The sequence below is a fragment of the Phyllobates terribilis genome, unplaced genomic scaffold, assembly GCF_046119375.1.
Source record: "Phyllobates terribilis strain yellow unplaced genomic scaffold, ASM4611937v1 Scaffold_3__8_contigs__length_932513732, whole genome shotgun sequence".
NCBI lineage: Eukaryota > Metazoa > Chordata > Amphibia > Anura > Dendrobatidae > Phyllobates > Phyllobates terribilis.
Window position 1 is genome coordinate 664317073 of NW_027362763.1, and position 10058 is coordinate 664327130.

Consider the following 10058-nt stretch of genomic DNA (forward strand, 5'->3'; position numbering starts at 1 on the left):
TGATATAGTTTGGTATACCTACACTAACTAGAAACAAGCGAATCTCTCCCTAGCTCGGCAGCAGCACCTCTCCCTACACTGCCTGATTCCATATTTTTTTCCCTCTGCTTGGTCTGAAAAAAATTACCCTTACCGAGTACCACATTTTTAATCTTGATTTCTTTTAGTGTTTCTTAAAGCCCTAAAGTTGCCATTTGAAATTACTTTAGTTTTGTGCCATGTCTGTGATCTGCTTTTTTTCAACAACATTAAACAACTGAATGAACATCCTCCGAGCCCGGTGATTCCATAATTTTTGCCAGGGGTTGTAGATGATAGAAGAATACCGAATGTGAGGATTGTGGGATCTGCTGGATGGAAGTGCACTGCCTTTAAGGCATAGGGCACAAGGTCTCAGTGTGGGGAAGATTTGGCTGTCATTATACAGGTAATGGAGGACACTGGGTGTCACAACTGGGGAAAGAGCGCTGGATATGGCTCGAGACCATCTCCGAGAGCTAAATGTGGCTCTCGAGGTAAGAAAGATTAGAGAGCCTGCTCTAGCTGATACAATGACTGGTACAATGGCTGGATTACTCATTGTCAGGAACATATTAATATCAGGAAAATGTTCTTCCATATCTGCCTGACATAAATGTTCACCCCCTTCCCTTATTCCCCTTCTGCTCAGCACAAAAGCACCAATTAGCCCACGTCTGGTAAATAGTTTATGCAAACAAGGCCAGCCAAGGAGTGTTATAACTTCATTAGGAAGCAAGCATCTTGTCTCTGAAAGACGCAGGAGGTAATTAAAACGCAGGCTTGCACTAATTTGCGTGTAACTGTTGAAGCTGCTTCCCAAGCCTCAAAGGAAAATTTCTAGACGCACTGACTCCGATATGAAATATGAAATCTTGTGAGTTCCATAGGTCCGACAGTAACGGGACCCATATGTGTAGTGACCAAATCAGCCCAGGAAGGTATAGGTAGTTTTCCAGGGCTGTAACCAAAATCAGGGAGCTGCAGTGCAAAAACACCAGAATAGCAGACTGCAGCTATGTGATGTGTGATATCTAAATAACGATAAAATCATAAGGGAAAAAATGGCGTAGTTTACAAGCTTCTGCGATCAACGAGCGATGAGTTATCGCAGAAGTTAGCGTTTTTAATAAAAATGTACAGGCTGGAGACCGGCCCACATGATGTCACCACAAGGGGCTTGTGGCCAGATCTCCCCTTAGGTATAAAAGAATCTATGGAGAAGACAGGAGCACTCATTGCCAGGGGGAAATAAGAATTATAAGCAACGGGTCCTGTACAATAACAGCATAATCTGGAGAGCCCCTCCTCCACCTATATTGCATCATCTTCGCGATCGTATAGTGTAAGTAAGTTATCTTCTTTTTTTACCCTGTTTATTTTATGTAACTGCCTATGTATTTTAGTGTCTCCTTTGTACCATCCTTGTATATATTTTTCCTAAACACTGCCTCCCTTTTGGATTAAATATAAAATTTAATAGTTCTGTTTCTTTTGTTCTGTAATCGTTCCCTTCCCCGAAGCCATATACGCTACCAAAACGCAGGCGTCCGGCCAGGCCTGTATTATATTTCAAACTCTGCCGATGGTGGCAGAGAGTATTAATAATTGGGCTATCGTGAAGCTGACAGTGACCGTACGGAGGACGTTAAACACGGATTCCAGTCTGTGGAACCTAGGGTGTTGCGCCATACGCCCACTGGTCGCTTACCGATACCTACGTAGAGAGTAGTCTGGGTCGCGCGCTCGCGACTCCGGATGAAATACGGACAGCGTGACGGCACGGTGAGATATTGCGTGATCTCCCCGGTGTCGTTCCTGACTGTGTGTGGGTGGAATCCCTGACAAATTGGTGGCAGCGGTGGGATACTGTGTGATCCTGCCGATGCCGTTCCTGACAAATTGGTGGCAGCGGTGGGATATTACAGAACATCAGTGGCTGGATTGAGCAATCATTCCTGTCACTGAAAACTTGCACGGTTCTTGCGAGAATTCTGTGCAGAGTTTTAAGAAATCAGACTCAGTGTTTTAATATTTTTTTTATCTGGGACATTACTGTATATGTAGCAGTTGCATCCCTTCCCCTTCTCTTGTTTTTCTGTCCTATCTTTTATTTGGCAATAATGGCTACACGTAGAGAGCCCTGGTATCACCAGCAGTCGAAGACCACTATCACTGCCCTCTGTGAGTTGAGGCAGATTGACCCCACGGGCAAAAACAAGGCCCAAATGATTGCTGAACTGTTGCAAGGTGATGCAGAGCCTGTCCGACAGCAGAGCCCTGATGATGGGGCGGCCAGCAAAGGCCCAGATGGCGCTGCTGCAGGGGTCCGACCTGTGATTGCCAGCCATACCCGCAGCCAGGGTAGTGTGGACCCCCACCTGCAGATGGCCTTGGAGCAGCTCGCCGCAGATGATCATGACGGACGACTGCAGCTGATCCTGAAATTCCAGGAACGAGAGGCTGAGAGAGCTGAGTGACAAGCCCAAGCTGACCGAGAGGAGCGCCAGGCCCAAGCTGACCGACAACATCAGCTGGAGCTAGCCCGGATTCAGAAGGAGTCACCCTCTATGCAGACCCGTGAGTCCAACAGTGCCAGCTGCTTTAAACCCCGTCCTAAGCACTTCCCTGTGATGGAAAAGGATGGGGACTTGGACACATTCCTGCGAGGCTTTGAAAAGGCCTGCAGGAAGTATCAGCTGCCCACAGACCAGTGGGCAAGGTACTTAACTCCAGGGCTCCGAGGAAAAGCCTTGGAGGTGTTTGCTTCCATCCCTCGAGAACAAGATGGAGACTATGAGGCCGTCAAGCAGGCCCTGATAAAAAAGTACCAGCTGACTCCGGAGGTTTACCAGAAAAAGTTCAGAGCCCTCCAACGTGGACCACATGACACCTACAGTGATGTGGTAGACGGGCTCAGAACCAACTTTGAGCAGTGGATCCAAGGACTGTCAGTCACCACCTTCGAGGACCTGAAGGATCTGACGGTGAAGGACCAGTTTTTTCATCTTTGCCCAGTGGAAGTGAGGCAGTTTGTGCTTGACCGGGAGCCGAAGGAAGCCTCCAAGGCAGCCCATATTGCGGACACCTATGAGGCCAACTGCACACCAGAGGTGCGGAAGTCAGCCGCCGCTAGCTGGAAAGGGGGTAAGCCGACGACCACCCCCAGTGTTCCAGCCAGCCGTCCCTCAGCGGGTCCTGCCCCATCTTCCAGCACCTGGACTGCATTTGACTCCCGTAAGTGTTAAACTTGTGACCAAACGGGTCACATCAGCCTTGTCTGCCCGGACAGGCAGAAGATGAACCCCACACCTGAGGCCCCAGGGCCTACTGCAGCCATTCTTTTTGTGGGTTGGGCGGTTGGCCGGGCCCGGGAGAACTTACAACCCGTTACAATGGGAAACACAGTCACTGTCGGCCTTAAGGACACTGGGGAAGAACGCACCCTGATCCGCCCTGAGTTTGTGTTACCAGAGGAACTCATTCCTGGGAAGACTCTGACTGTCACCGGGTTTTGGGGTGTCCACCGTCCCATACCGATGGCCCGAGTTTTCCTGGACTGGGGTGCGGGGAGGGGGTTAAGGGAAGTGGGGGTGTCGGAGAATCTCCCCACTAATGTGCTATTGGGAACTGATCTGGGATGATTGGTTGCCCGATACATTCCTGACAACCCTCCCAGATCTGATATGTCATGTAATGCCACTGTCAAAAATGTGAATGTGATGTCTAATAAAAGTGTGTGTTGTGGTAAAGGGGAACTCAGCCACCTCACCCCGCGGGGTGATGCTGCTGAGGATCCCCTAAAGCGAGCCAGTATAAGTGCTAGGGGCAAGGGGAGCAGGCACGGACACCAGGAAGCAGGTCGTCCCATGCAGGTGACCAGTGTCACACCAGATGGTGACATGGTCGGTGGTAGCTGCCCCATGACTAGCATGGCTCCAGAGGTGAAGTGGAAGGATGGAGAGAAACACGGGGATCATAGGGAAAGTGGTCCCATGCCGACGACAAGTGTCACGACGGACTGTGACATGGCCGGTCAAAGCTCCCCCCTAGAGAGCACAGCTCCCAAGGTAAAGATGATGACAGGTAAAAAAGTTGGCCACAAAACCGGGTGAGGTAACGGGAAAGTGTGTCCCCCTGTCTGTCAGGAGAATAGGAGGAAGGTACCCATAGCCTGTCAGACGTGTGGAGAAAATGTATCCCAAACCGGTCAGGGTGATCGGAAAGCTGGACCCTCAGGTTGGTGGGCAAGTGGATCTGCGGCTTGTCGGATCAGCAGGAAGGGTGGGCCAGGAGGTGGGCTAAAGGGGCGATCTGTAAATCACCCCTTATGCCACCTCAAAGAGGGGGAGATGTCAGGAACATATTAATATCAGGAAAATGTTCTTCCATATCTGCCTGACATAAATGTTCACCCCCCTCCCTTATTCCCCTTCTGCTTAGCACAAAAGCCCCAATTAGCCCACGCCTGGTAAATAGTTTATGCAAACAAGGCCAGCCAAGAAGTGTTATAACTTCATTAGGAAGCAAGCATCTTGTCTCTGAAAGACGCAAGAGGTAATTAAAACACAGGCTTGCACTAATTTGCGTGTAACTGTTGAAGCTGCTTCCCAAGCCTCAAAGGAAAATTTCTAGACGCACTGACTCCGATATGAAATATGAAATCTTGTGAGTTCCATAGGTCCGACAGTAACGGGACCCATATGTGTAGTGACCAAATCAGCCCAGGAAGGTATAGGTAGTTTTCCAGGGCTGTAACCAAAATCAGGGAGCTGCAGTGCAAAAACACCAGAATAGCAGACTGCAGCTATGTGATGTGTGATATCTAAATAACGATAAAATCATAAGGGAAAAAATGGCGTAGTTTACAAGCTTCTGCGATCAACGAGCGATGAGTTATTGCAGAAGTTAGCATTTTTAATAAAAATGTACAGGCTGGAGACCAGCCCACATGATGTCACCACAAGGGGCGTGTGGCCAGATCTCCCCTTAGGTATAAAAGAATCTATGGAGAAGACAGGAGCACTCATTGTCAGGGGGAATAAGAATTATAAGCAATGGGTCCTGTTCAATAACAACATAATCTGGAGAGCCCCTCCTCCACCTATATTGCATCGTCTCCGCGATCGTATAGTGTAAGTAAGTTATCTTCTTTTTTTACCCTGTTTATTTTATGTATCTGCCTATGTATTTTAGTGTCTTCTTTGTACCATCCTTGTATATATTTTTCCTAAACACTGCCTCCCTTTTGGATTAAATATAAAATTTAATAGTTCTGTTTCTTTTGTTCTGTAATCGTTCCCTTCCCCGAAGCCATATACGCTACCAAAACGCAGGCGTCCGGCCAGGCCTGTATTATATTCCAAACTCGGCCGGTGGTGGCAGAGAGTATTAATAATTGGGCTATTGTGAAGCTGACAGTGACCGTACGGAGGGCGTTAAACCCGGATTCCAGGGTTTTGCGCCATACGCCCACTGGTCGCTTACCGATACCTACGTAGAGAGTAGTCTGGGTCGCACGCTCGCGACTCCGGACGAAATACGGACAGCGTGACGGCACGGTGAGATATTGCGTGATCTCCCCGGTGTCGTTCCTGACTGTGTGTGGGTGGAATCCCTGACAAATTGGTGGCAGCGGTGGGATACTGTGTGATCCTGCCGGTGCCGTTCCTCACACTCATAATACACTCTTAGTGCCTATGTAACTAATTCATTAGATAATGCACTAGCTGATGCTGTATCTGATGCTGTATCTGATATGCTAGTGGATACACTAGATTATACAATAGCTGATACAATACCTGATATACTTTCTGATTCTCTAACTGATATTGAAGCTGATGCACCAGGTGATACACTAGATTATACATTACACTGTGTTCCAAATTATTATGCAAATAATATTTTCTCAGATTTTCCCAAATTACCTATATGAATTGCAGTCATTGTAATTTTCCAGTCAGATAACTATTCGAGTACAATTGAAAGGTTTTTGTATAAACTGCCTATGATAACAGGATATTGTAAAAAAAAAATCAAAAACTCAAACTGCACTCAAAATGCATGTTCCAAATTATTATGCACAGCAGAGTTTTCAACCTTTTCATTTTAATAAAGAACAAAAAAATAGTCATTTGTGAAATTATAAGCATTAGCAGGTTATTACACACTGAAATCAAACAGTTTTCAACTCAAAACTTTATTCTAGGTGATGTTACATTTTCACATAGGACCCCTTGTTCGAAAGGAGCTTCTGAACGCTCTCGTCCATTGAATTTGTCAGGTTTTGGATGGTTTCTGCTTCAATTGTTTTGCATGAGGACAGAATACTCTCCCAGAGCTGTTGCTTAGATGTGAACTGCCTCCCGCCATCATAGACACTCCTTTTAATGATGCTCCAAAGGTTCTGAATGGGGTAGAGGTCAGGGGAGCATGGGGGCCACACCATAAGTTTGTCCCCTTTTATGCCCATATCAGCCAGAGATGCAGATGTGTTATGTGCAGCATGAGAAGCTGCAGCACATGGTCTATGGTCGCCCTGAGTAACGGTTCCCCCAGGATTCCAAAGAATTCATGGAACCTGTCTCGCCCCTATCTGAACCTAGCGGCGTGCGTGTAACACAAGTCCTGCTGGAGAGTTTTTTTTCCATCTCCAAAAAGCTTGTCGGCAGAGGGAAGCATGAAGGGCTCTACAATGTCCTGGTAGACGGCTGCGCTGACTTTGGTCTTGATAAAACACAGTGGACCTCCACCAGCAGATGACATGGCTCCCAAACCATCACTGATTGTGGAGCCTTCACACTAGACCTCCAGCAGCTTGGATTGTGGCCTCTCCACTCTTCCTCCAGACTCTGGGACCTTGTGGAGTGTGTCAGTGACTGCCTTCTGGACATTTGTCAACTATGCAGTCTTCCCCATGATTGTGGAGCCTACTGAAACAGATTAAGGGACCTTTTTAAACGCTTAGGATGCCTTTGCAGGTGTTTTTTGTTAATTATTTTAATTTACTGAGATAATGACTTTTGTGTTTTCATTGGCTGTAAGCCATAATCATCAACATTAACAGAAATAATCACGTGAAATAGATCACTCTGTGTGTAATGACTCTATATAATAGATCCTTCTGTGTGTAATGACTCTATATAATAGATCCCTCTGTGTGTAATGACTCTATATAATAGATCCTTCTGTGTGTAATGACTCTATATAATAGATCCCTCTGTGTGTAATAAGTCTATATAATAGATCCCTCTGTGTGTAATGACTCTATATAACAGATCCCTCTGTGTGTAATGACTATATAATAGATCCCTCTGTGTGTAATGACCCTATATAATAGATCCCTCTGTGTGTAATGTCTCTATATAATAGATCGCTCTGTGTGTAATGACTCTATATAATAGATCCCTCTGTGTGTAATGACCCTATATAATAGATCCCTCTGTGTGTAATGACTCTATATAATAGATCCCTCTGTGTGTAATGACTCTATATAATAGATCCCTCTGTGTGTAATGACTCTATATAATAGATCCCTCTGTGTGTAATGACTCTATATAATAGATCCTTCTGTGTGTAATGACTCTATATAATAGATCCCTCTGTGTGTAATGTCTCTATATAATAGATCGCTCTGTGTGTAATGACTCTATATAATAGATCCCTCTGTGTGTAATGACCCTATATAATAGATCCCTCTGTGTGTAATGACTCTATATAATAGATCCCTCTGTGTGTAATGACTCTATATAATAGATCCCTCTGTGTGTAATGACTCTATATAATAGATCCCTCTGTGTGTAATGACTCTATATAATAGATCCCTCTGTGTGTAATGTCTCTATATAATAGATCGCTCTGTGTGTAATGACTCTATATAATAGATCCCTGTGTGTAATGACACTATATAATAGATCCCTCTGTGTGTAATGACTCTATATAATAGATCCCTGTGTGTAATGACACTATATAATAGATCCCTCTGTGTGTAATGTCTCTATATAATAGATCCCTCTGTGTGTAATGACTCTATATAATAGATCCCTGTGTGTAATGACACTATATAATAGATCCCTCTGTGTGTAATGACTCTATATAATAGATCCCTGTGTGTAATGACACTATATAATAGATCCCTCTGTGTGTAATGTCTCTATATAATAGATCCCTCTGTGTGTAATGACTCTATATAATAGATCCCTGTGTGTAATGACACTATATAATAGATCCCTCTGTGTGTAATGACACTATATAATAGATCCCTCTGTGTGTAATGACCCTATATAATAGATCGCTCTGTGTGTAATGACTCTATATAATAGATCCCTCTGTGTAATGAATCTATATAATAGATACCTCTGTGTGTAATGACTCTATATAATAGATCCCTCTGTCTGTAATGACTCTATAAAATAGATCCCTCTGTGTGTAATGACTCTATATAATAGATCCCTCTGTGTGTAATGACTCTATATAATAGATCCCTCTGTGTGTAACGACTCTATATAATAGATCCCTCTGTGTGTAATGACTCTATATAATAGATCCCTCTGTGTGTAACGACTCTATATAATAGATCCCTCTGTGTGTAATGGATCTATATAATAGATCACTCTGTGTGTAATGACTCTATATAATAGATCCCTCTGTGTGTAACGACTCTATATAATAGATCGCTCTGTCTGTAATGACTCTATATAATAGATCCCTCTGTGTGTAATGACTCTATATAATAGATCGCTCTGTGTGTAATAACTCTATATAATAGATCCCTCTGTGTGTAATGACTCTATATAATAGATCCCTCTGTGTGTAATGACTCTATATAATAGATCCCTCTGTGTGTAATGACTCTATATAATAGATCCCTCTGTGTGTAATGACTCTATATAATAGATCCCTCTGTGTGTAATGACTCTATATAATAGATCCCTCTGTGTGTAATGACTCTATATAATAGATCGCTCTGTGTGTAATGACTCTATATAATAGATCCCTCTGTGTGTAATGACTCTATATAATAGATCACTCTGTGTGTAATGACTCTATATAATAGATCACTCTGTGTGTAATGACTCTATATAATAGATCACTCTGTGTGTAATGACTCTATATAATAGATCCCTCTGTGTGTAATGACTCTATATAATAGATCCCTCTGTGTGTAATGATTCTATATAATAGATCCCTCTGTGTGTAATGACTCTATATAATAGATCCCTCTGTGTGTAATGACTCTATATAATAGATCCCTCTGTGTGTAATGACTCTATATAATAGATCCCTCTGTGTGTAATGACTCTATATAATAGATCCCTCTGTTTGTAATGACTCTATATAATAGATCCCTCTGTGTGTGACGACTCTATATAATAGATCCCTCTGTGTGTAATTACACTGTATAATAGATCACTCTGTGTGTAATGATTCTATATAATAGATCCCTCTGTGTGTAACGACTCTATATAATAGATCCCTCTGTGTGTAATGGATCTATATAATAGATCACTCTGTGTGTAACAACTCTATATAATAGATCCCTCTGTGTGTAACGACTCTATATAATAGATCGCTCTGTCTGTAATGACTCTATATAATAGATCCCTCTGTGTGTAATGACTCTATATAATAGATCGCTCTGTGTGTAATGACTCTATATAATAGATCCCTCTGTGTGTAATGACTCTATATAATAGATCCCTCTGTGTGTAATGACTCTATATAATAGATCCCTCTGTGTGTAATGACTCTATATAATAGATCCCTCTGTGTGTAATGACTCTATATAATAGATCCCTCTGTGTGTAATGACTCTATATAATAGATCCCTCTGTGTGTAATGACTCTATATAATAGATCCCTCTGTGTGTAATGACTCTATATAATAGATCACTCTGTGTGTAATGACTCTATATAATAGATCACTCTGTGTGTAATGACTCTATATAATAGATCCCTCTGTGTGTAATGACTCTATATAATAGATCCCTCTGTGTGTTATGACTCTATATAATAGATCGCTCTGTGTGTAATGACTCTAT